The following is a 21,431-nucleotide window of genomic DNA, read 5'->3' on the forward strand; positions in this document are numbered from 1 at the left end:
GTTTGGCTTCTATAATTCAGCATAATTAAATTGAGATACACGCATGTTTCCATGAACTTATTTCATTCATTTGTATGAGTCAGCTGTATTCCACTGTGTACCTCAGTCCATTTGCTCTGTCACCTGCAGAAGAACATTTGGGTTATTTCCTATTGTTTTCTGTAACAAGTAAAGTTTCTACGAACAGTGGTTTACAAGTCTTCATGCACATATGCTTTTGTTTTCTTTGGATTTTCCAGTTAGGAGTGGAATGGCTATATAATATGTTAAATTCTTAAGAACATGACAAAATATTTACCAAAATGATTGTGCCATTTCATTCCCATACCTACCAGAATTATATGGTGGTTTTAATTCTTATAATTGAAAATCTTTTTTTTTTTGTCTTTTCTAGGGCCGCTCCTGTGGCATATGGAGGTTCCCAGGCTAGAGGTCTAATCGGAGATACAGCTGCCAGCCTACGCCAGAGCCACAGCAACATGGGATCCAAGCCGCGTCTGCAACCTACACCACAGCTCACAGCAACGTCGGATCCTTAACCCACTGAGTAAGGCCAGGGATCGAACCTGAAACCTCATGGTTCCTAGTCGGATTCATTAACCACTGAGCCATGACGGGAACTCCAAAAATATTTTTAATTTTAACCGTTCTAACAACTGCAGAGGGGATTTCAATTTAATTTTAATTTTTCTGTTGTTGATGTGGAGCACCTTTTCATGTGTTCATTTGTCATCTCCATATTTCCTTTGATAATTATGTTTAAATATATATATGCGTGTGTGTGTGTATATATATATATAGAGAGAGAGTCTATTTTACTTGGTTATTTCTTCATTGTTGAGTTTTGAGAATTTAGTATAGTGTGGATGCAAATCCTTTATCATATATGATTTGCAAATATTCTTCTCAAGTTTTTGGCTTTTTTAAATTTTTATTAATTTTTTTAAAATTTTGAGAGGTCCAGTAATCAAATTGATTTGGGGGGGGCTCATATTTTTAGTGTAACATCTAAGAAATCATTGCTTAAATTAAAAAAAAAATGCAAAAGTTTTCTCCAAGGGTACTTTCTAAAAGTATTACAGTTTAGGTATTACATTTGCGTCTATGACACATTTGAATTAAATTGTGCATATGGTGTTAGGCCAAGTATGAAGCAAAGCTAACTTTATTGCATATGGGTATTTGAAAGTTCCAGTTCTGATTAATTAAGATACTTTCTACCTTCTCCACTGAATTGGCTTGTGTATTTGTCAAAAATTAGTTCTCCATGCATTCTTCTTTTCTGAAATCTGTATTGTTTATTGAACAATTTGGCTATGTTTACTCTAGTATTGCAGTCTTAACTAGTTCTCTTTTATATTATCTTAAAATCAGGTAGTGTTATTCATGTTTTTCAGAGTTTTTAAAAGTTTCATATCCTTTGTATTTTCATATAAAATTTTAATGTCAGCTTATTAATTTCTATGAAGCAATCTACTGGGATTTAGACAGGTCACATCAGAACTATAGATCAGTTATAGGAGAAGTAATATCTTATCACTTCTTATTGTTCTGAACCATTACCATAGTACAAATCTCAATTCATTTAGGTATTTTTAAGTTTCCCTCAGCAATATTTGTAATTTAAAGTGAAAAAGTCATATTTTTGTCAGATATATCCCTGAGGCTTTTGTTTCACATATTTTAATGTTATTGTAAAGAATATTATTTTTAAAATTCAACTTTGAAATTTTTTGTTTGTAATATATAGAAATATGATTGATTTGTATATATTGGTCTTATTTCTCTGCAACTTTACCAAACTCATGTATTAGTTGTTCTGTTGATTTCATCAGGATTTTCTCCACAGATGATTATGTTCTCTGTAAATAAAAAGTTTTTCTCCTTCTTTTTGTGAAAGGGAAATCAAAATAAAGTCAGTGTTGCTTAGAGAGCTCTTTAAAATGGAGCTGTGAGGCCATTATGGAAGTGTGACTTATGCATGTCTCAGCCTGGATGGCATCTGATCTTTTGACCTCTTCTTTTCTTTTCTTTTCTTTTTTTCTTTTTCTTTTTATTTATTTTTTTCCACTGTACAGCATGGGGACCAAGTTACACATACATGTATACATAATTTTTCCTCCCATTGTTGTGTTGCAGTGTAAGTGTCTAGACATAGTTCTCAGTCCTACACAGCCGGATCTCATTGTAAATCCATTCCAAGAGCAATAGTTGGTATCCATTAACCCCAAGCTCCCAATCCCTCCCACTCCCTCCCTCGCCCCCCAGGGCAACCACAAGTCTCTTCTCCAAGTTCATGATTTTCTTTTCTGTGGACAGGTTCCTCTGTGCCATATATTAGATTCCAGATATAAGTGATATCGTTTGGTATTTGTCTTTCTCTTTCTGACTTACTTCACTCAGTATGACAGTCTCTAGTTCTATCCATGTTGCTGTAAATGGCATTATGTCATTCTTTTTTATGGCTGAGTAGTCGTATTCCATTGTGTATATATACCACATCTTCCTAACCCAATCATCTGTCGACAGACATTTGGATTATTTCCATGTCTTGGCTATTGTGAATAGTGCTGCAATGAACACATGGGTGCCTGTGTCTTAAGGAAAGTTTTGTCTGGATATATCCCCAAGAGTGGGCTTGCTGGGTCATATGGTAGTTCTATGTATAGTTTCCTAAGGTACCTCCATACTGTTCCCCATAGTGGCTGTACCAGCTTGCATTCCCACCAGCAGCGCAGGAGGGTTCCCTTTTCTCCACACCCTCCTGCAGCATTTGTTATTTGTGGACTTCTTAATGATGGCCATTCTGACTGGTGTGAAGTGGTATCTCATGGTAGTTTTGATTTACATTGCTCTAATAATCAGTGATGTTGAGCATTTTTTTATGTGCTTGTTGGCCATCTGTATATCTTCCTTGGAGAAATGTCTATTCAGGTCTTTTGACCATTTTCAATTGGGTTGATTGGCTTTTTTGCTGTTGAGTTCTATAAGTTGCTTGTATATTCTAGAGATTAACCCCTTGTCTGTTGCATTGTTGACCTCTTCTTTTCCTAATGAAGCCATCTAGAACGTTACCAGAAATTCCAAATACATTTCAGATCACTTCCCTAAAAGAACTTTGATTTTTCAAGGACAAATATTTCCTGACTTGTGTCAGAATCAATCACAAGTCTTACCAGGCAACTTTTAACAACTTGGTGGCTTTCTATCCTTATAAGCCCCTGATTCTTTCTCTTTCCTAGAACTCTCTAACCTTCTAACCTGCTCCATCCCCACCCCACTTCTCCAGCAATGCATTGGATTGAGTAGGGTGCCTACAAGAGATCCTTGTGCTCTACTGGCCTCTCCATGGTCCCAGATTGTGGTGGTCAGTCCTTCTGTACCCAAACCTCCCACATTGGTAAACATTCAAGTCTATATGTGTGCCTTATATTGCTGACATCTGTCCTCTGGAATTTTATTTCCAGTTTTATTTAAGCATCCTCTGGGATTTCATATCCCATCTTAGGATTCCAGGTCCAATTTGGTTTGGGATGCTGACTTGTGTTCTCCAGATTTTACTTCCTATTGTGTTCTGGTGAGTAATTACTCTTGAATTATGGGAAGTCTGCTCCCTAGGGACAAGTCTGTAGAACAGCCTCTTTCTTGAACTTATGCTGCTTTTCTAAGAACTATGGGTCTTGGTCCTGCAAATACTTGTTTTGCTGGGCTATGATTACTCTGGATGATTTATAATTAAATTGGCTGAACCGAGGCTCTTCAAAGTCCTAAAATTTGTTTATCTGTGAAATCAAGTAGAAAAATGATGTGAGACAAGATTTGAAGCATATTTTAATTGATATTTTGAGGCCTCCAAAAATGTAATAATGAATCCACTATTTTTTTTTTCATCAGAGAAGTCAACCCACTATTATTTTAAAGGATTTCTGAATTGCAAAAACCCTTCAAGACTTCCAAATGTTCTCTCTCACTGCCTAGTTCTCCATCAGCTCCCTCTGCTCCCCTCTGTCCCCTTCTAGGACTGAAAAAGGAGGAAAAACAGTTTATTCTTAAAAACAAACTACTAAAAGAAATCTCTTGCCCAAAGAGCCTCCTTAAAATTGCTTGTCAAGGGCAAATGCAGATCTTAAAATTCTTCTCCATAAATAATAAAAGACTTTAGTCATTTGAGTGAGTAGATAATTTATTCCAACCGTTAGTTATAAATTAGAGAGTTTTGCATTATATCTGATTTCATAGCTAAAGTTTTTAAATGAACTATAAGATCTCTGTCTATGTCTGTCTGTATGTATATGTTATAGATATGGTATGTTTCTACTTTCAAATATTACTGCCAAAATGAGTTTGTAAAAATGTTCTATTCAACTTAAAGAAAACTAATCACTTATATTAAATTATCTGATATAAAACATAAAATAACCCAAATGAGTTCCAGGTTCATGTGATCTGGGAAATATCTGGTATTAAATTAATATTTAATATTAAACTTTGTTGGTTTAATTAATATAAACATGTCTTTAGTGTTAACAACATTAAATACACTACTTTTATTTTACCTAATTCTACTAAAAGTCAATAAATTCATGTCTCTCTTAGAAAATTTCTCAGCAAGAAAAATAACTTGGTATGATAATATTTTCACAAGTAAATTATGTAAATGGGGTAAGAGTTTTAGCTAAACTCTTTAAGAATAATAATGTTTTATGATATATCTACTTAATAGTTTCCCCATATTTTTGTATCTTGAAACTTTAGAGTTTTGCTAAATTAAGTTAAATTATGGAAATTTATTGGCTATCTAGCTATTTCCCAAATAAAATGAGGTATTTAAACATTAATTACAGAACACATTCATTTTTTACAGAGAAACTTAAAAGCTTTAATTTATGTGTACACATCTTTCTGGCATACTTTCATTGTTTGCAGGGAGATAATTCTTTTACTCTCTCCTTGTCCTTATAATACTTTTTTAAGAGTTTTTACATTGGTTGTTTTCTGTCCCTCGTTTCCATTTGAAATTAGTTTTTCTTTTCTCTTAGAATGAAGTAATGCTCAGGAAATTTTTTTTTTTTTTTTTTTTTTTTTTTTTTTAATGTCACAGACTTTCCTTGCCTTACTTATTTTGTTTGGTTTTCAAAAATAGTTTTGCTTATATACTTGGATTTCTATTGCTGTTACCTAATCCCATTTTGGTCTGTTCTTCCTCTTTCCTTCCACATAAAAAGGAATTGTAATGGGTCAATTTTAAGACTTCTAAAGGGCCACACTCTCCAACTCTTTCACTTCTCCCTGTGAGCCCCTCGCCTTCACCTGGCATTGGAGAGGATAAAATTCTCCAATTTTCACCTACTTTTTAGTGAATCTATTGGCTGCATTGGCATTTTCCTTTTCTCAAGTCCATCAGATTCCATTCCTATGCTTCCTCCTTCTTTTCACTCCACAGATGATGGCACCATGCATAGCTTGTGTCTGTTGACAGCATGTCAGCATTTGCTCCTTTTTTGGGGTTGTCGGGATAATTTTTCACGTAGTTTGCTGTACATGTTGTCCAAGATTTTTTGGCTTTTCTATTTCTTTTTTTTTTTTAATATGAAAATTCAAAGTGTTTGAAAAAAACATGCTTCTGTCTGCTGTTAATGTTGTTTTTCCCAAATTCCCCTAAATCACCTTTAATTTCTGCCTTGATAATCATCTTACACTTTTTTACTCCCAAGTATTTCATCTGAAAAACAAGCAGGGAAACTTATTCTATTGACTTCCATGTACTATTAAATAATTTTTGTCATAACTCTGGATAATATCATCTGACTCAAAACACAGGTTTACTGTTTTTTATTGCTTTGTCTGCAATGATCAACTACTTCCAAAGTAGGGCCTGATTTATGACCACTGTCTGGATTGATGGGTGTCATTAAAGAACGTGAATAAGCTCGGAGGGAACTGTTGAGACAAGACATGACCATCCACTGTTAGATTTCCTATCATCTTACATCATTAAAGCAACTGTGTTAGTCTCAGCCTTTTCTGCAAGCCTGTCACAAATATCTGTTTTTTCCTCCTATCCACATTCTACAAAGCCTCCAATCTCATGCTTTCATAGATGTCGGGAAGGTATTCTAACCCCTATTAACCTTTTTATCACCCTCTTATCTACTCATGTCACTTTGCCTATAAAACCTGCTTTCAGTTATTGTAACAATGAAAGTGTTAGATGTTAAGATAATGAAATAAAAGTCCTGTGTTTCTTATCCTCCAGTAGATCACACTCTATGAGGGAAGGAGTCAGGACGTTAACGTATTAAAATGGAATAGGTAATTTTAACAAGAGATTGAAGTACATGGGAACAGAGGCGTTTAATACAAATTCCAACTCCATATTGTTCTAGGAGCATGGCCTGATAAAAAAGAATGGAGAATTCAGTTTGCATAGTTTCATGTATGTTTTGTGCTGATACACAGAGAAGGGGTTGCTGAGGTCTATCTGTGCTGCTTTGTAGAAAACACATATAAAGATTACTTACTAAAATCTTGGAGATTTCATCAGGGCATTTCACAAATTTATAAGAAGATAATGTACTATTTACATAGCATATTTTAACATTTTTCGAATATATTGTCTCTAGCTTCTAGTCTAAGTGGAGTTAATTAATTCAAAGTTAATTTGCTATAGCATTCTTGAATAGTTGGTATCTTGAAAAAAATATGATATTGGACTAAAATATTTTTACTCAAAAATTTATTAATAAAGCTAATGAAGCTAAATAATTTATTAAATTATTTAATTTCATAAAATAAATAATTATTTATTTTTCTCTAAGTTTCCACAAAAGTTGAATGTTAAAATACGAGAATATAGGATATATCCCGAAACCCTTATTTTACTTTTTTTCTTAGGGAAAACAGCTAGAAAAATAACTTGATAAGTCATTTTATTCAAAATTCTTTAAAATGTGTTAATGCAGTAAAAATAATGTTGAAATAGAAAACCAAACCAAACCAAACCAAATGAATAAGTAAACAAACACACAAACACAAAAGTTAAAATCATGTGGCTTCATTTATGATTCAATCATTCATCCATTCCACAAATATTTATTGCACTTCTATGTGAGAACCATTTCATACAATAAGTATGTTCTTTCAAGTGACCGAACGCATACCTAAACATGTAAATATAAGGAATTACATAAGCAATCTCAAAAGTTTAAAGAAAAAATACAAAGTGATTTGAGAAAATTTATGAATGGATCCTAATCTTGAATGGGAGGACAGTGCTGCCTTTTTTGAGAGAAATCCACTTCAGTATAGCGGTTAGCTGGCAAAGAAAAGGGAAGAAATTTGTATAAATCGAACTACATAAGTGAAAGCCCAAAACAGAGAGACAAAAGGAGATTAAAGGAAGAGAGAAAGCCAGCATAAATGAATCATGTTGAGAAATGCAGACAGGGAAGCAGAAGCCTCTGCTGTATTAGAATTATTAAGAACCAGGCAGATCTAATACTTTGAGCTTTATCCTAAGAACAATGCGAAGCCTTTGGTGGCTTTTAAGGAAGATCAAATTTACATTTTAAGAATAGATCAGTGGAAATTCTGCCCCCAGCGAGGGCTGAGTTAGGTCTTATCAGGCAGGCCTTCTTGCAGATAACAACTATAAATTGTGAACATAATATGAAAAGCAGCTCCCTGAAGGGACTCGATAGTGAATAAACACAGATATTAGTGGGGAGTACATGCTCTAGGGAGATGAGCTGTATGTGGTGATTTGCTGTTTTTATTGATCTGATTCCAAATTGCTACTCAGAACATATTGTGACTGTTGAATATAATAACATAGATAAAATTATCTGGCATAGATATTCTTATAACTATTAATTATTAAGGTTATTAGGATAGAGTTTCTTTGAACCAAATATTTTAGTTTTTTAAAAGGGTTCAATTTTCAAGTTACCTCTATACATTTACCCCAGTTTATTAATTTTGGTAATTATTTATACATCATAGTTTATATTACATCAGGCATTATAGTATTCATTCCAGATAGATTACTGCTAGTCTTCCCAATACCTCTAAAATGTATCCACTCCTTTTTCTACTTTGGAGATGTAAGCCTAAGTTTTAGTAGGGTAAGTCGTTCAGTGGAATTTTATGAGAGACAAGCAGCAGAGTCCTGGTTTAAACACATGATTTCATACTTGAAAGTCCATGCTCTTTCAAATGGAGGGCTTCTTGAAGAGAAATATCTAACATTTCTAAACATATTTATTGCATATGACAGAGGTCTGCTCATATGAGCATTCAATTCAGCAAACTCAATTCAGTATCATTTAAAATTAACTTCTGTGTTGATTTAAAAAAAACCCACAAGTTTCTACAAAACTGTAATTGTAATATGGGAAAGGTTATCAGACAGTTTGGGTCAAAAGCTTCAAGTATAAGTGAGAAGATGGAGCATTCCTATTTCAGATTAGCTTCAGCTTCTTCTAAGAAACGATGTCCTGATTTACAATTTGATTTCTGTTCTATCCTTTAACTAGCTTAGGATTTTCATACCATAGTGTTCCTTTCTGAAATACACCTTAATTGGTATTTTCGTAAGATTAATATTTTAGCCAGTGTGAGATTCAAGATGTATTCCTATGTTTAGTGGTATCAGAGACCACTAACTCTTTGCTAAACCTGTATTCAGTAAATACAAAAATTTCTTGGGTAACCTTCTATGTTAGTTCTGGGCTAGGCATGAATGACTTTTAATTTAATTACGATTATTGCCAGAGAACATTTAAGATGAAATCTACTCTTTTGACAAAGATAAATTTTAATAGTATATTGTTAACTATAGGTACAATGTCATACGCCAGACATCTGGAACTTACTTACATTGCATAACTGTACCTATATACCCATTGAAAGGCAACTCCCCTACTGCTCTTTCCCCATTCCTGGAACACCACCATTCTACTCTGTTACCATGAGTTTTGATTTTTTTTTTGGCACACCTATGGCACGTGGACGTCCCCAAGCCAGAGATCCAATCCTGGCCACAGCATCAACCCCAGCCACTGCAGTGACAACACTGGATCCTTAACCAGCTGTACCACAAGGGAACTCTGAGTTTGACATTTAAATTCTTCATATAAGAGCAATTATTCAGTGTTTTTCCCTCTATGACAGCCTTATTTCACTTAGCATAATGCTGTACAGATTCATTCACGTCATTACACATGGCAAGATTTTCTTTTTTTTTAAATATGAATTATTTTCCATTTGTAAGTATATACACACTTACTTTATCTATTCATCACTGATGACATTTAGGTTATTTCCATATCTTAGCTATTGTGAACAATGCCACAATAAACATGGGAGTACAGGCAACTCTTAGAGATTCTGACTGCAATTTCTTTTTGATATGGACCCAGAAATGGAATTTTTAGATCTTATGGTATTTGTTTTTTTCATTTTTGAGGAAACTCTATACTGTTTTCCATAGCAACTATGCCATTCTATCTTCCCAACAACAGCATATGAACAGTCCAATATCTTCACATTCTTGCCAAAATTTATCTTTTTTTTTTTTTTCACTTGATAATAGCCATTTAGTAGGTGGGAGATCATACTTCATTGTGGTTTTGATTTACATTTTTCTGATGACTAGTCATGTTTAGTGTAATTCACATACCTGTTGTCATTTGTATGCATTCTTTGTATAAATCTCTATTCAAAGTATTTTGCCTATTGTTTAAACACGATTATTTGCGCCTATGCAATTTAATTGTAGGAATTACTTAATATTTTAGAGATTAATCCTTAAATTAATATGAGATGCATGGTTTGCAATGTTTTTCCCATTTCATAGGTTTTTTTTGTTTACTCTGTTCTCTGTTTCCTTTGTGGTGCAAAAGCTTTCTAGTTTGATATTGTCCCACTTGTCTGTTTTTGCTTTTGTTGCTTATGTTTTGGTGTCATCCAAGAAACTGCTATTAATAAAACTGTCACAAAGATTTTCCCCTATGTTTTCTTTTAGGGATTTTATACTTTCACATCTTACATTTAAGTCTTTAATTCATTTTGAATTGATTTTAACTTTCAATGTAAAATAAGCATCCAATTTTATTATTTTGTATGTGGCTATCCAGTTTTCCTACCATTACTGAAAAGAATATCCTTTTCCCATTGTTTATTCTTGGCACTTTTGTCAAAGATCAGTTGGTCATATTCAAGGGTTTACTTCTGCACTCTCTATTCTGTTCCATTGAGTAAAGTGTCTATTTTAATCCCAGTACCATGCTGCTTTAATTTCTCTGGCTTTGAATTATATTTTGAAATCCAAAAATATACCTCCACCACTGTTCTCCTTTCTCAAGAATGGTGCGGCTATTTGAAGTTTTTGTGGTTCCAAATTAGCAAATCATATACAATAGCATATTAAAAGGATTATATATCATGGTGAAATGGGATTTATCACTAGGATAAAAGGATGGTTCAACATTGGCAAATTAAACAATGCTATATATTACATTAACAGAATGAAGGATAAAAATCATACGCTTATCTCAGTAGACTCAGAGAAGCGTTTGACCAAAGTCAATACTCTTTCATAAGAAAAACTATCAACATGGCGTATATGAACAATTTATAGCTAACATCATACTCAATGGTGAAAAACTGAAAATATGTCCCCTACGATCAAGAACAAGGCAAGGATGCCCACTTTCACCACTTCTATTCAACATAACACTGGGAGTCCTAGCCAAAGGAATTATGTTGAGAAAAAGAAATAAAAGGTATAGAAATTGGAATGGGAGAAATAATTTACATGTAGAAAACCCATAAAATACTGTTTTATCTAATAAACAAATTCAGTCAAGTTGCAAGATACAAAATCAACACACCGAAATCAGTTGTTTCTGTGTACTAACAAAAAACTAAACCAGAAGGAAATTGAGAAAACAATCTCATTTATAATAGCATCAAAAAGAATAAAATACTTTCCATTAACCAAGGAAGTAAAAGACTTGTACACTCAAAACTATGAAATATAGATGAAATAAATTGAAGAAATGCAAATAAATAGAAACACAATCCTTGTTTATAGATTGGAAGACTTAATATTGTTAAAAATCTCCACAGTACACAAATCAATCTACAGATTAAATACTATTCATATTCAAATCCCTAAGGCATTTTTCATAGAAATTAAAAAAAATTCGTAGGCATGGCTGATAAAGAACATGATAAATACCCTTAATACAATAGTTAATACAACGAAATAAGAACTAAAATTGTAAACAAATACAGACTTAACACACATAAAATAATTCACTCAATGTGTTAATGTGCCTCAGACAAGTTTTCAAAGTATAGCTGTTTCACTTGCAAATATATGCAGTTTTGAATAATGCCAGATGATTATTTACTGAATAATTACTCAGAGATAATAGTTACTCAGAGAACATTGCTATTCAAAAATTAATTATGCCATCATTTCCTTGCAAAAATAGATGTATGCATGTTCAAAGCTCTAGGAACTGAGAGCAAAAGATGAACATTAGACAGGAATATCATTCTAGAAAATCTGTATTTCTCACATATATTGGCAAGTGAAGGATAATTGAGAGAAGCTAGAGGAAATAACTCCAGTGTAACATCTGTCTGATCAACATCATCAAAGTAATGAATCATCTCTCAGGGGAATTTACAGAATCTATCTTTATGTGCTTCTGGCATTACACTAACTCATCAGTTTCTAGACTCCAATTTGGGTCTTGGTATATTTTTTTTAGAGCACATATTTGCACTAAAGTTAAGGGATTTTATTACCTTGTTATTCACAAGATTCTGTAACCATTGAGGAATGTTTGACAGGATTTAGTGTTGTTAAATCTTAAAATGATAGCACCTTATCTAGCTATAAAACTAGACACTGTGATAAAATTATAGACTTCAGTGGTTTGGTTTTATAATTAGATGAGTTATCTTTTAATTACTTCTAAAGTGATTTCTCTTAATTACTCAGATTAAAATTTAACCTAGTTAAACTTCAATATTTTAACAAAGATTATCAAAAACAGTTACTTAAAGGAAAACAAGAATCAGTCATTCATACTTACTATCTTGACATAAAGCATTTAGCTGAATAAGCAATCAAAGGATTCAAAGAAATGCAGGTGAATGAATGTACTAGACAGATTTATACATATTATAGGAGTAAAGGACAGTCTGAAAATATGTGTTTTGAAGTATGCCCCTACCCCTACCTTTTTGTCTTGTGTTCCAGGCATGTGGAAGTTCCCAGGCCAGGAATCATACCCACACATAATCAGACTTAACAGCTAAGCCACTAGGGAACTCCAAAAGTATGTACTTTTAAATGAGTAAGATTGCCTTTTTTCTTCTGTGGAATAAGGTTAAAAATGATAGTATTTATTTATTTGGAGATTAAGTAAAATGATAACATAAAAGAAAGCTGTGAGGAAATATTAGCATTACCTTTGGATCTTTATAGAAATATCTCCGCTGCTGCTCAGCTATGATGCTTGTCAATATGGGAGCAGTAAGTAGAATCTAAGATGTTTATGGAAGGTTTTTATGTGTAAACTTGGAGAAAATTAAGTGATACATGGGAGGTTGAGGACACCATAGGCAAGAAATAGAGTTAGCTCTTGAGGAAAATGGAGTAATTAACTCAAAATTTTAATCATGCCAAATAAACTACTTAGTCAATCAGCCAACACTTATATAGTATAAGGAAATAAGCTAGGTTGACCTAAATAGATAAAGATTTTACCAACTAGGGAGGGCATATGACAACATCCAAACAATTACTAGTAAGATATATAATCATAAGAGGATAATCTGAAGAGACCTCAAGAAAGTACAAATTAATTGTTTGGTTTCTCTGGAGATGTAGAAACGGGTGAGCAATATGGATGTGAGTAAAGGCATAGACATGGAAATAATAACAGCTGCTGTATATTTAGTACAAACATTTTCAAGCAGGATCAGTACTGCAGATGTATACTGTGAATTTAACTTTTATTCTCCTGATTATTAATAAAGTTGAACACATTTTCATATGGTAAATGATCATTTAAAAACCATAATAAATAAAAGTTTACACATAATAAAGGCTGGATAGGGTGTGGGGGAAAAGGGATCCCTCCTCTGCTATTGGTGGGAATGTAAATTTGTGTAGATGCTATGGGGAAAAATATGGAGGTTTCTTAAAAAAATTGAAAGTAGAGTTGCCTGTGATCCAGCAATCCCACTTTTGGGCATATATCTGAAGAAATCTCTAATTCAAAAAGATATATGAACCCCAAATTTCATTGCAGCACTATTTACAATAGCTAAGACATGGCAGCAACCTATGTCCATTGACAGGAGGATGGAAAGAAGATGTGGTACATATATACAATAAAATATTAAATAGCCATAAAAAATGAAATAATGCCATTTGCAGCAACATGGTTGGACCTTGAGATTATCAGACTAAGTGAAATAAGTCAGATAAAGATGGACATCTTATGATATCACTTATATGTAGAATCTAAAAAAATGATACAAATGAACTTATTTACAAAACAAAAATAGACTCACAGACATAGAAAACAAACTTATGGTTACCAAAGGAGAATGAAGGGGAAAAGAGAAAAATTAGGTGTTTGGGATTGGCAGATACATATTATCACATATAAAATAGATACACAACAAGGACTTTATAGCGCAGGGAATTTTATTCAATGTCTTGTAATAACCTACAATGGAATCTGAAAAATGAAGATATATATGTATAACTGAATCACATTGTTATACACTTGAAACTAATGCAACATTCTAAACCAATTTTTCTCAATTAAAAAAACAAAGACAAATGTTAACTTTTTTTCTTTTAGATATCTTTTTTTTTTATTTTCCCACTGTACAGCAAGGGGATCAAGTTATCCTTACATCTATACATTACAATTAAATTTTTTTCCCCACCCTTTGTTTTGTTGCAACATAAATATCTAGACAAAGTTCTCAATGCTATTCAGCAGGATCTCCTTGTAAATCTATTCTAAGTTGTGTCTGATAAGCCCAAGCTCCCGATCCCTCCCACTCCCTCCCCCTCCCATCAGGCAGCCACAAGTCTTTTCTCCAAGTCCATGATTTTCTTTTCTGAGGAGATGTTCATTTGTGCTGGATGTTAGATTCCAGTTATAAGTGATATCATACGGTATTTGTCTTTGTCTTTCTGGCTCATTTCACTCAGTATGAGAGTCTCTAGTTCCATCCATATTGCTGCAAATGGGGTTATGTCATTCTTTTTTATGGACATTTGGGTTGTTGTTTCCATGTCTTGGCTATTGTGAATAGTGCATGTGTCTCTTTTAAGTAGCGTTTTGTCCGGATAGATGCCCAAGAGTGGGATTGTGGGGTCATATGGAAGTTCTATGTATAAATTTCTAAGGTATCTCCAAACTGTTCTCCATAGAGGCTGTACCAGTTTACATTCCCACCAAGAGTGCAGGAGGGTTCCCTTTTCTCCACACCCCCTCCAGCACTTGTTATTTGTGGATTTATTAATGATGGCCATTCTGACTGGTGTGAGGTGATAGCTCATGGTAGTTTTGATTTGCATTTCTCTTATAATCAGCGATGTTGAGCATTTTTTCATGTGTTTGTTGGCCATCTGTATATCTACTTTGGAGAAATGTCTATTCAGGTCTTTTGCCCATTTTTCCATTGATTGATTGGCTTTTTTGCTGTTGGGTTGTATAAGTTGCTCATATATTCTAGAGATTAAGCCCTTGTCGGTTGCATCATTTGAAACGATTTTCTCCCATTCTGAAATTTGTCCTTTTGTTTTCTTTTTGGTTTCCTCTGCTGTGCAAAAGCTTTTCAGTTTGATGAGGTCCCATGGGTTTATTTTTGCTCTAAATTCTATTGCTTTGGGAGACTGACCTGAGAAAATATTCATAATGTTGATGTCAGAGAGTGTTTTGCCTATGTTCTCTTCTAGGAGTTTGATGGTGTCCTGTCGTATATTTAAGTCTTTCAGCCATTTTGAGTTTATTTTTGTGCATGGTGTGAGGGTGTGTTCTAGTTTCATTGCTTTGCATGCAGCTGTCCAGGTTTCCCAGCAATGCTTGCTGAATAGACTTTCTTTTTCCCATTTTATGTTCTTGCCTCCCTTGTCAAAGATTAATTGACCCTAGGTGTCAGGGTTTATTTCCGGGTTCTCTATTCTGTTCCATTGGTCTGTCTGTCTGTTTTGGTACCAGTACCACACTGTTTTGATGACTGTGGCTTTGTAGTATTTCTTGAAGTGTGGGAGAGTTCTGCCTCCTGCTTGGTTTTTGTTTCTCAGGATTGCTTTGGCAATTCTGGGTCTTTTGTTGTTCCATATAAATGTTTGGATTGTTTGTTCTAGTTCTGTGAAAAATGTCATGGGTAATTTGATAGGGATTGCATTGAATCTGTAGATTACTTTGGGTAGTATGGCCATTTTTACAATATTGATTTTTTTCCAATCCAGGAACATGGAATATCTTTCCATTTCTTTACATCTTCTTTGATTTCTTTGATTAAAGTCTTATAGTTTTCGGCATATAGGTCCTTTACCTCTTTGGTCAGGTGTATTCTGAGGTATTTGATTTTGTGAGGTGTAATTTTAAAAGGTATCGCATTTTTGTATTCCTTTTCTAATATTTCATTGTTGGTATACAGAAATGCGACTGACTTCTGAATGTTAATCTTATATCCTGCTACTTTGCTGAATTTATTAATCAGTTCAAGGAGTTTTTGGTTTGAGTCCTTAGGGTTTTCTATGTATAGTATCATGTCATCTGCATACAGTGACAGTTTTATCTCTTCTCTTCCTATATGGATGCCTTTTATTTCTTTTGTTTGTCTAATTGCTGTGGCTAGAACTTCCAAAACTATGTTGAAGAGCGGTGGTGAGAGTGGGCATCCCTGTCTTATTCCAGATTTGAGTGAGAAGGCTTTCAGTTTTTCTCCATTGAGGATTATATTTGCTGTGGGTTTATCATAAATGGCTTTGATTATATTCAGGAATGTTCCCTCAATACCCACTTTGGCGAGGGACTTGATCATGAATGGATGTTGGATTTTGTCAAATATTTTTTCTGCGTCTATTGAGATGATCATGTGGTTTTTGACTTTTGTTTTGTTAATGTAGTGTATGATGTTGATTGATTTGCGTATGTTGAACCATCCTTGTGAACCTGGGATGAACCCAACCTGGTCATCGTGTATAATTTTTTTGATATGTTGTTGGATTGGGTTGGCTAAGATTTTGTTGAGAATTTTTGCATCTATATTCATCAATGATATTGGCCGATAGTTTTCTTTTTTGGTGGTATCTCTGTCTGGTTTTGGAATGAGGGTGATGGTGGCCTCATAGAATGTCTTTGGGAGTATTCCTTCTTCTTCAACCTTTTGAAAGAGTTTAAGGAGGATGGGCACCAATTCCTCCTTATATGTTTGATAGAAGTGGCCTGTGAAGCCATCTGGTCCTGGAGTTTTATTTGTAGGGAGTGATTTTATGACCTCTTCAATTTCATTTCTAGTGATCAGTCTGTTCAGTTGGTCTGTTTCTTCTTGATTCAGTTTTGGCAGGCTGTAAGATTCTAGAAAATTGTCTATTTCTTCCAGATTGTCAAACTTGTTGCCATATAGTTGTTCATAGTATTCTCTTATGGTTTTTTGTATTTCTGCTGTATCCATTGTGATTTCTCCTTTTTCATTTATAATTTTGGTTATTTGGGTTCTTTCTCTCCTCTTTTTAGTGAGTCTGGCCAGAGGTTTGTCAATTTTGTTTACCTTTTCAAAGAACCAGCTCTTGGTTTTATTAATTTTCTCTATTGTTTTTTGAGTCTCTATTTTATTGATTTCTTCTTTTATCTTTATAATTTCCTTCCTTCTGCTGACTTTAGGACTTTTTTGTTCTTCTTTTTCTAATTCATTTAGGTGGAGGGTTAAGTTGTCAATTTGGGATCTTTCTTCTTTTTTTGAGAAAGGCCTGTATTGCTATAAATTTCCTTCTGAGCACTGCTTTCGCAGCATCCCATAGATTTTGAGAACCTGTGTCTTCATTATCATTTGTTTCAAGGTAGTTTTTAATTTCCTTCTTGATTTCCTCGTTGACCCATTGGTTTTTTAGTAGCATGTTGTTTAGTCTCCATATAGTAGGTTTTTTCTCTTTCCTTTTCCCATGGTTGATTTCTAATTTCATGGCATTGTGGTCAGAGAAGATACTTGAGATAATTTCTATGCTCCTAAATTTATTGAGATTCGCTTTGTGTCCCAATATGTGGTCGATTCTTGAGAATGTTCCATGAGCATTTGAGAAGAATGTGTATTCTGCTTTTTTTGGATGTAGTGTCCTGAAGATATCAATTAAGTCTAACTTTTCTATTGTTTCCTTTAGGATCTCTGTTGCTTTATTGGTTTTCTGTCTAGAGGATCTGTCCATTGATGTGAGGGGGGTATTAAGGTCTCCTACTATGATTGTATTCTCATCAATTTCTTCCTTTATGTCTGTTAATATTTGTTGTATGTATCTGGGTGCTCCTATATTTGGGGCATATGTGTTGACGATAGTAACGTCCTCTCCTTGGATGGATCTCTTAATTATTAAATAGTGTCCTTCTTTGTCTTTCTTTATGTCTTTTGTTTTAAAGTCTATTTTGTCTGATACGAGCGTTGCGACTCCTGCTTTTCTGTCATGTCTATTGGCGTGAAATATTTTTCCCCACCCTTTCACTTTCAATCTATATGTATCTTTTGTCCTAAGGTGAGTTTCTTGTAGGCAGCATATTGAAGGTTTTTGCCTTTTTATCCACTCAGCCACTCTGTGTCTTTTGATTGGGGCATTCAGTCCATTGGCATTTAAGGTGACAATTGATAGATGATTATTTATTGCCATTTGAACCTCGTGTTCCATTTGATTCTATGGTTCTCCATTCTTCATTTCTTTTTTTTTTTTTTTTTTTTTTTGGATGGATGGTCTCCTGTTATTATCTGCTTGAGTGTTTTTTTTTTTTTCTTTCATTTTTTTGCAAATGCAATGTTTGATTTTGGCTTGTGGTTGCCCTGTTTTTTAAGTATGCTAACCCCTTCCTATAATTGTGTGTTTTAGCCTGATGGTCCTGTAAGTTCAAACACTTCATTACTATATTAAAATTAAGAAGAGAAACATACAAACAAACAAAAAGGGTTATTTATTTCCTAACATCCCTTGCCCACATTTTATGATTTTGATGACTCTTTTTTTATTTTTTCCTTTTTAATTTTATTTTGTTTGAAGCATGTTCATGATTAAATCTGTATGCTGGCTTATTTGAGTGACTGCTCTCTGATTGCAGTTTCCTCAGTCCTAGTTCTTCTTCTTATTTTTTTTTTTTCATTTCTTTTTTCTTCCCTTTCCTTCCTTTCTTTTTGGTTTAAGGAAGCACTTTCAGTGTTTCTTTTAGCTTGTGTTTTGTGTTGCTGTATTCTTTTAGTTTTTGTTTGTTTGAAAAAATTTTTATTTCCCCTTCTATTTTAAATGATATTCTTGCTGGATAGAGTATTCTAGGTTGCATATTTTTTCCTTTGAGCACTTTAAATATCTCTTGTCATTCCCTCCTGGCCTGTAGTGTTTCTGTAGAGAAATCAGCTGATAATCTTATGGGGCTTCCCTGGTAGGTAACATTCTGCTTTTCTCTTGCTGCCTTTAGGATCCTCTCTTTATCACTTACTTTTGCCATTTTTATTATGATGTGTCTTGGTGTGGGTCTATTTGGGTTCAACTTGTTTGGGGCCCTCTGTGCTTCCTGTATCTTGAACCCATTATCCTTTAGATATGGGAAGTTTCCAGCGATAATTTCTTCAAATATATTTTCCCTTCCCTTATCTTTTTCTACTCCTTCTGGAATTCCTATTATGCGTAGATTGGCCCGCTTTATATTATCCCATAGGTCTCTTATATTGCTTTCCTATTTTTTGATTTGGTTTTCTGTCTGCTGACCTGATTGGGTGATTTCCCTTATTCTGTCTTCCACAGCACTGATTCATTCTTCTGCATTATTCATTCTGGTTGTAGTTCAGTTTGTATCTCTGCAAATGAATGTTCTAGTTTTTCTTGGCTCCTCCTTATATTTTCTAGTTCCTTTCTGAGGGTGTCTGCATTACTGTTCATATCTTCTCTTAATTCCTTCAGTATTTTCACTATTTCTCTTTTGAACTCCAGGTCTGTCAGACTGCAGAGATCTGTTTCATTGTTGACTGTTTTAGGTGAGTTCTCCTGTTGGTTTGACTGGGGGTGGTTTCTCAGCTTCTTCATCTTGCTTGTTGTTTTCTTTTTCCTGGTGGAGTTGTACTCTCCGTGACTGGGCAGTGTTTGCCTTGGCACTGCTGTGGAATGTTTCCTGAGGACTGGCATTGTTTGTCAGTCTTTTTTGAGGCAGTGTGGCCTTTCTGGAGTGTTGATGGGGCTAACAGGGTCTCTTTGAAGCAAGGGAGGACTTTCTGAGGGCAGATAGGACTGGGAGGTCCACACCACAATGGTAGCAGATTTCACTCGGTCAGGCAAAGCTTGCTCTGGTGTTTTTAGGCTGTGTGGCTCTTGTAGGGGGTTGGCGGTGTTGGGCAGTTGTTCCTCAGGAGTGCAGCACCCCCTGTGGCCTGGAGCAACTATCTGGGTCGCTGAGAACCCAAGAGGCTCTTCCCTAGGGCAGCCCAACTCAGAAGGATGGCCTGAGAGTGTAGGCAGATCTTTTCACAGTCTGGCCAAGCTTGTAGCTTTTCTGGGCTGCAGGGGGTCCTGCCTGGAGCTGTTAGTCCTATGCAGCTGTTCTGCAAGAGTGTGGCTCCCCCCGAGGGCTGAAGCAGCTAGCTGGGCCGCTGAAAATCTAAGAGGCTCTTCCCCAGGGCAGCCCGACTCAGAAAGACTGTCTGAGAATTTGGCAGATCTTTTCACAGTCTGGCTAGGCTTGTTCTAGCTTTTCTGGGCTGCAGGCCTTTTTTCGGGGGCTAGTGGTGTTTGGTGCTGCTCTGCGGGGGTGTAGCCCCTCCAAAGGGCAAGCAGGCCTGTGCAGGGACAGCCCCTGCAGTGGTAGGCTTCAGGCAATTGTTGAGGCCAGCCCTCCCGGATGGCAGGCACCCCCAGGTGTGGCGAGTGGGTAGAGGGTGGCAGGGGTGGGGGGAGGGGATGCACTGGGAAGCACAGCTTTCTGCTAGCTAGTGGGCCTGTAAGCTTGCTGTGGCGTGGGGAGTATTCTATGGGGACCCACCCCTTCTTCTCTCCCCTCCCCAACATGGGCGCAGACCAAGCTCTTCCCCCAGGTTCCCTCTGATGTGGCTTTCCACTTCCCCGCCCCTAGAGTATTGCTCCCTTCCTCTGCGACAGCTTTGTTTTCTAGTCTCCCAGGCAGTCTCTGCCCCGACAAACTTGACAGACCAGTTTCTAGACCTCCCAAGCAGTCTCCGCTCTGCCCTGCCCCCGCCAGCCCTTTCCCGGGGACCAACCTCTGGAGCCGAGGTCTCGGTGCCCAGCCCCCATCCAGGTGTCTCAATTTTTGGTGACTGTACCCATAGTTCAGATGGTCCGTTTGGTTCTCGATCTACTTTTCAGAACTCCAACTTACTGCTACACTCTTCTCTGCATCTGGAGTTTCCTCTGGTTCGTTTGATCTTTCCCCCGAGTAGGTGACTTTCCAGGGTGCAGGATCCCTTTCTCCTCTGCAGTTCCCTTTCGGGAGTGCCTGTCCAGCTCGGATTCACCTTCTCTCACTCTCCTCTTTTTTCTTGTTTTGCCTAGTAATGTCACGAACTTCTTGCCGTTATTGGAGTTTAGGTTCTTCTGCCAGCGATTGGTTGCTGTTCTGTGTGAGTCATTTATCCTGTAGATGTGTTTTTTTTTGTTGTGTTTGTGGGAGAGGGCGAGCGTGTCCCCCTACTCTTCCACCATCTTGTATCCTCCCCCCATGTTAACTTTTTAACACCAAATAGGTAAAAGCATTTTGTTGTGAACCATTACTGGTCTTTTCCCTCATGGAAATAAGAAAAAAAGTTCAGTAACAACTTTGTGTACCAAAATTTTATCACATTATAAGTGTTAAATATTCTTACTGATTTCATTTTGAAATAATACTGGCACAAAAGGGTTAATAAATTATAAATCATTCTTTATTCAATGAAATGTAGTACTTAATCTTTTTAATATCCTAGGGAATGAAAGACACTTCTTTGACTAGGAATTGTGATATATAAATAGATGATTTCATCATTATATTCTTTCCCAAATTTTATTATTATACATCTAATAATAATGCTTGATTCTAAACAACTTAGAAAATAGGAAGAAAGTGCAAGAGGAAGACAAAGAAATTAAAGATGAATATGCAGATACAACAAAGGAAATTGAAAAAAAAAAAAACCTCAGG

The sequence above is a fragment of the Sus scrofa genome, chromosome 16 (assembly GCF_054392235.1).
Source record: "Sus scrofa isolate SSC_HxYL_T2T_F1_AM1 chromosome 16, Sscrofa_HxYL_maternal_Yorkshire_Landrace_v2.0, whole genome shotgun sequence".
Classification (NCBI taxonomy): Eukaryota; Metazoa; Chordata; class Mammalia; order Artiodactyla; family Suidae; genus Sus; species Sus scrofa.